Raw genomic sequence first — 6,701 nt, 5'->3', positions numbered from 1 at the left:
TCTGAAGGTTTATGACTCAAATCCCTGAAATAAAAGCATCGATCCAGATACGTAATTGACCTATGGCAACACTGTAAAATCTTAATTGCTGCAAGACTGAAAGCAATACTTTCTGTAACCAATTAATCAGACTTCCTGCAACTTATTTATTCCAAACCCCTGCTTAAATGATCTAGAGCTTGCAACATAAAATGAGGATATAATTAAAGAAGAGAACCTATTTCCAACAGCACATTCATTTTCAAAAGCCATCCAGTCACTTGATCCATGTAATGTAAGCAGATCCAACAGAGACACTGGTGAACCTTAAACTGAGCTGCAAAGTTCCTACACAGCTCTGGATGGGAGAGATATAAGGGGTTCAGATACCCAGGCATTTTTTCCCCCGCTATTTTTACTTCATTTAGCCTCGCCGGGAAGTCATGGGGAAACTGATTCTAAAAGAATGGGTCTTTGGCCTCTCTAAAAGCTAGACCTCTTTAAATTGTGTAAGGTTTAACATTCAGAATCAATCACCTGGAAAAAAATCCATCATACAAAATTTATGTTCAAGATATAGTATGCGCTGGAAAAGGTCTGAGCCACTTCAGGTGTGAACTGAGTATAGACCTGAAGTTGTACATAATCCTTATCTGCAATTCCAGGTCAGTCCAATTCTATTTTCAAATCATTTATCTGTTTCAGTATTGAGATAGTGCTCCATGGTGGCATCACGATTCTCACATGACAGGGCATCTCCCAGAACAACCTCCCAACCACAAGCCGCAGACTACTCCTGGGGCAGTACTGGGCAGCGCTAAGATATTCACTACATAGCACTAAGATAGGAATTAGTCCAAAAACAGTTATTGCTACCAGGTGTCACGGCTATAGAGGCTTTCTCTAGAAGAGGAGAGACCTGAATTCAAGTCCTTGTTTAATGAATACATGTGTTTTATTAAAGTCCTGGGTTCTTGAGGAAAAGGGTGGGCGTGAGATTACTGTATTAGCTCTGCAGGCAAAAGAGTCACATTAAATGCCTGGACACTGACAGGGCTTTGGTGCAACTAAGGCACCTACAGCACAGCCAGATGAGGACACAGCTGCTTCTGGGCATGCCCAAAGAACAGACCTCATGTAGCTTGGAAGTGTAGATACCTGCTGACCCTCAGTACCTCCAGGGACAGGGAAGCATCTGACTAGAGATTCTGTTTACTTATTCTTTTTTTTTTTTTTTTTAATGTCTCTTGTGCCTCATTTCTCACTTTATAAAGATTTGGATAATAATACATCTTTCCTTTGGAGTGTCAGAAGATATGTATATTTGGGAAAACAAACGCCAAAACTGTGTTAAAAAGAAACTGTGACTGGAATGATCAGAGCAAACAAAAAATACTTGGAGGGGTAAGGAGATTTCTATGCTGACAATGATTTTGGACATTCTGTCCTTACCTTTGGGAGTCTGACATTCATGACCAGATATATTTATTATTTAACTCAAATATTTAGAACATTTTACTTATTTCCAGATTGTACATCTCCTACACATACCATGATAGTGAGTTAAGTTGTACGATATTGATATTTTTATTACTGTAAAGTTTATAAACTCTATTGAACAAGTATTGAAATTCATCTCATGCAAATTTTATGCTAGAAAACTGCATCACTTAAACAGTTAGGCAAACTGAACACACACACACAAAAAAAGGACAAGACCAAAGGCACTTGCTCAAACATTGAAAAGATTATGGAAAGTAATTGTGGGGTTTGGTTTTTTTTCCTTTATCCTCAATTATTTGTACCTTGTATTTAGCAAAGCCAGTGGATAAAGCCAAAGTAAGAGGACAGAGTGAAATCTCTAGCCTCAAAAAGCTGAATATCCAGGTGTATTTTTTTACTTAAGCAAGCTGCAAATATATATTTCTACTCTGACACATAGCTGCATAGAAGATGACATCATCTTTTTTGACTTCAGAAAGCACTCCTGTATTTCATTTCACTCTATCCTCATAACTAGAATAACCATTCTTCTTTTAATGTGGCTAATGTATTACAGGTGATTGCTTTTCTCAGAAGAACTGAGTATGCTGAATTATATTCGGAACTTCTTTTTTTCCCCTTGGTCATGCTGTGAGGTATCTCTACATTTGAGCAGAGGCTGAATCTTGCTTTACATTCACAGTAGATTGTGATATGGCTTATGCTGATTTTTTCCTCCCGCGGGAGTTTTTCCATTGGTCAAACAACAGCTTTCAAGGAAGGAGACTCCAAAACAGGCCCTGTACTTGGTACTATTTGTGGCTTCTCTGTCTGGGGATAATATTTCATCATTTTTTCACTGTGTTTTGCTTTACTTTCGTACGCACTGTAGTTTCAGCCCCTCAGGAGACACTCCACAGAATCTGTTGCTTAGTAATAGTAACCTTCATGGAAATTAGCTTGAACTTCAAAAGAACAAAACATCTTTCATTAGTCACAGGTTTTCAGATAATGAATTCCTCTGAGAAAGTTGATTAGAAAAGCCAGCCTTCCAGAATCAAGTACCACCGATGTTGACCTAAGATGAATTACAAAGGTTAGTAATGCTCTTGAAAGTGCCATTTCTTTGTACCCCTTAAATTATGTTCGAGATTCTTTCTACCAATACCCAGACTCACCTTGACAATGGCACTAATAAAGTGAAGTTTTATGCAAGTGGAATCAGCCTCTCATACAGAATAAAGCGGGAAAGAATTACTATGGTCATATAGTCTGGCCTCCTGTGTAATATAAATCACACGAATTAATTATTGTCCTAACAAAAGCACCTCTTAAAAAAAAAAGTCTTAAATATAAAATGCCTTTTGAATTTTTCTTTTTCCTTAAAGACCTGCTTTAGTTAAAAGAACTCCTGTCGTGTGATTCGGAAGAGGAGTTAAGGACCAGAGAGGCACCAGCAGAGCTGCAGACTCCCACTGAGAGGCTCAGAGATAGGGACCTACACCCTCCGTGCTGTGAGCAGAGAAAGTCAGCCACCTCTGCCGGCTGTCTCAGGTCATCCACGCCACAGGAAAGCAGCTGCACAGAGCCGCTCAGTAGAAATGCTTGGCAGGACTGCCGCCTTCCTGCTGAAGTCCTGGCTTCCATCCCCCACTGCACCTACCTGAAATCCGACATCTCCGTTTCATTTCGAGGAAGGCAAGGACCTAACTAAAAAGAACTCATCTCCTTTAAAACACGGCCACGTGGAAAAGGACTAATCGCTCAGCCTGATGGTTAGCACATGCTGCTGAAGAGGCAAAGTGAGGTCTGATTGCCTCTCCCACCACTTACCTGGGAGCCATAGCACAATGCAAGAAGCAGCAAAAGCTTTGTGGGGCCAGAACGTGGGGCACAGGAATGAATGAGATGCTGGTGCCCGGAGACCAGGACACTTGAAGCCTCAGCTCCCACCTGCGTTTACGGGATTGCTAATGCATTTCAGATCAGGTAATCCCTGAACAAAAACTGAAATCAGCTAGGCAGTTAGGACCGTCTTCGAGGTTTCTGACTTGCCCAAATTAGTAGGTTGCAAAGACAGGCCCCCTCAAGTGAGTCCCTAGGCTTCTTTCTTACTTTCCATTTAGTCTTATAAACCTCTATCTAGTCTAACAAAACAGATAGGAGAGCAGCTCAGTCTATGCAACAATGCCTTCTGGATTTCTAAATTTGAAATAACAGAAATGGAATAATTACCAGAACTTATGCTAGAAAGCTGGGTAATTTTAGAAGTGACTTTATAAACTCGTCTACACTGGAACATGAGAAATCAAAGACCAAATAATTAAAGATACAAAGGTAATGCATTCTAGCCAAACAATGCTAAATCTTGGTGCTTTCACACAGAAGCAAAGTGGTCTAATTCCTTCAGAAAAATTGGACCAAACCAGGGCCAGTTTGCTTTTGCAGGAGAAAAGCCACACCATGGTTAAAAGTGCAGGTATCTCATGCCTCTTGTCTACAAATGAGCACCGAAGAAAGTGAATCAAGTTCTAAAATGCACAATCTTTTTTTCAGCGCAGTTATCACCAGAAATCACAAAAAAGATTACAGGTAGATTCAGACACTTCAGAGTCAAAAGGTAGAGCCTTAAAGCCCTGTTCATCTGCATTTAACCCTAACATTCATAGGTGCCTAAGTTTCCCACATTAAAATCCCTTAAACGGTTTGGAGTGAGATTAATCTGACCAACTGTGAACATGTATCTCTCCAGTTAACCCTCCAGGTTTCCTTCTTAATCAGTGGAGAGACACAGGCTTTTCCAGGCTCAGTTTCTCTCACTCTAAGGTAAACTTTCAAAATAGCTCCTATAAACCATACCTGAAAACATCCACTCATCCCCCCTGACTGCAAAGGAGTCTCAAGTGATCAGTGGAGCTGTCTATGCTATAGATAGCTAAAATATCACAGGTTAATCCCATCATATACATCTGCTTCTGCATATGCCCAGAAGTGCTGCAGCACAGACAGAGGTGAACAGTGCAATGCCCATCTCAAACTAGGATTTACAAAATAGTCTTTACATTACCTACATCACATGAGAAAGTCCATCTATAGGCATTTTCAGAGCTCATCCAACAGCTATGGCTGCAAAAAAAAGACATAAACTAAACCAGAAGTCTTGGTAGACCACTCCCTTAACCTAATAATTCAGTAGTGAAAACATTTAGGAAAGAGATATGATTTCAGTTGCTCTCAGGATCCCACAGGATTTTAAACAGTCTCTCCTGAATGCTTTAATCAGTGGATTATTACCTAATCTGAGGTAAGAACAGAAAAAGCATGCTCACTCCCTCCTGTAAAAGCTGTTTCAGTTTGAACAGAATAATTAAATATTCACTGGAAGAGAGAGACACCTGGGCTGGGGTAGTTACTGCACGTGATGAGGAGAACCTGGCTTCCACTGCTCCTCTCCTGAAAACCTAACTGTGAAACTCTACACCACTTTGTATCAAATGGTGGCTGGAGCACAGCCTCCCACTTTCTTGTGAGTACGCTCTCTTTCTTTGTGGCCCAAGGAGTATTAAGTGTGAAAGAGTCCACAGGAGGGACTGATGGTATCTCCCATCTCCTCTAGAACACACTGCAGTATACAGGCTGATACACAACGGCTTCAAATCTCCAGCGAGGAAGGGAAGGAAATCCAAGTCCAGGGAACCAAATTCAAAATTACTATTCTCACAGTTACAGTGTCGATGAAGAAGCAAGAGATGATGGAAGAGATGCCACTTCATCTCTCTTCCTTTGAAAGGAATGGCTTTTTCAGAAAAAGACAGCACTGACACCCCAAAGAACAGCAGGGCTTAAACTATAACACCGAGATTTTCCCTGTAAGCTTCAGTGGCTCCCTCTTGCCATCCCAGATATTTAGGCAATACCCTCAGCCACCAAACTTTCCCCTCTGTCTTTGACACAGAGCCTAGGCCTGGTAAATCAAAAGACGACACTTGATTACATCCCCTTTGGAGATCAGATTAACTGACTCAAAGGAATAGACCTTCTCTTTTAACAGACAGGGCAGTGTCAGTGTAACTCCTGCTCACATTGGTGAACAGGCTTAATTTTATTTCAGGTCAACCACAGAGGTTTGAATTGCAGTAATCTATTTAAGGCACAGCACCAATTAAACAAGGAGTATGTCTCATTATTGCTATGTTCTGCACCCACACACCAGCAAAGCTGGTTATCTAGACAGGATAATAAAATAAAACAGGAACAAGTTCTACTTTTATATTTATGAATCCTATGTCACTTACCTGCAGTACTGTTAGTGATTTGATATCAAGCTACATTCACTGTCACACAATAAAGTAGAACAACACAACCCAATATTCTGGGCATAAAAGTATCCATAACTCCATTTTAAAAACAAACATCAGCTCTGTAAGGGGCACTTAAGTACCACCACCCATTAAAACTCACATTTTCCTCTATGACACAGTGCAGACACCAACTTACAGCTCTCTTCCCCCTCATATCCGAGCAGAGTTGTGATTGTCTTCATGAATGCCATTTTTGTTTGAGAGCAAGCTGTAGGAACTTTCGTTCTGGTGGATGCTCACCGGCAGGTGAATGTGCCCTGGGCACTCACAGAGACACAAGTCAGCTAAGGGATTCTTGTTCAGCCATGAACCGGCTATAGACTGTTGTCGCTCAGTTGCTGAAAGACGGGGTGGAATAAAACCTGTGACACTACTGGGGATAAAACCAGCATCCCGCACTAGCACTAGAGGCAAATATACATGCTCCTGTAACAGCTCTTCCCTGACAGCCCTAATCTTATAACCAAAGGTGGCAAAACTCACCCTCAGCCCGTCACAGATGGTCCAAACTGTACTGAAGACGGGAGGGAGTGGCACTAGGTAAAAGAGGCTTGCTGGCTCCACAGCTTCTCCAGGCACCTCCACCTCCTCCTGCCATCAGCACCAGTGTCTCCTGCCACCGTGGTACCTGCTGCAACACAGCAGCACAGAAGGCACTACCTCGGGGAGGTGGAGGGGACCAGGGAAGGAGAAGGGAGGAAAAAGTGGTTGTTGCAGAGGTACGGGGATGGAGTCTCAAAATCAGGCACATGGGCAGCTGAGCAAGGCCATTCCCAAGCAACTGGAAATACCCGTCCCCTCTCAGGCATTCTTTAGGGACATGCCTTGACTCTTTCTCATTTAGAGAAATAACTCCAGCAGAATTTCTGCTAAATCATT

At 41.8% G+C, this 6,701-nt stretch overlaps 1 long non-coding RNA gene across 1 annotated transcript; it reads right to left on the bottom strand.

Annotated features, from left to right (window-relative positions):
• Positions 1-1,236: 1,236 nt before the first annotated feature.
• Positions 1,237-4,574, bottom strand: LOC127015113 (uncharacterized). The gene is made up of 3 exons (XR_007766275.1): positions 4,529-4,574; positions 2,640-2,741; positions 1,237-2,539 (listed from the first exon to the last, which is right to left on the bottom strand). It is a non-coding gene; the product is annotated as an uncharacterized LOC127015113 (long non-coding RNA).
• Positions 4,575-6,701: the final 2,127 nt, after the last annotated feature.

This window comes from Gymnogyps californianus, chromosome 3, assembly GCF_018139145.2.
Source record: "Gymnogyps californianus isolate 813 chromosome 3, ASM1813914v2, whole genome shotgun sequence".
NCBI lineage: Eukaryota > Metazoa > Chordata > Aves > Accipitriformes > Cathartidae > Gymnogyps > Gymnogyps californianus.
This window is presented reverse-complemented; position numbering and strand designations above follow the sequence as displayed.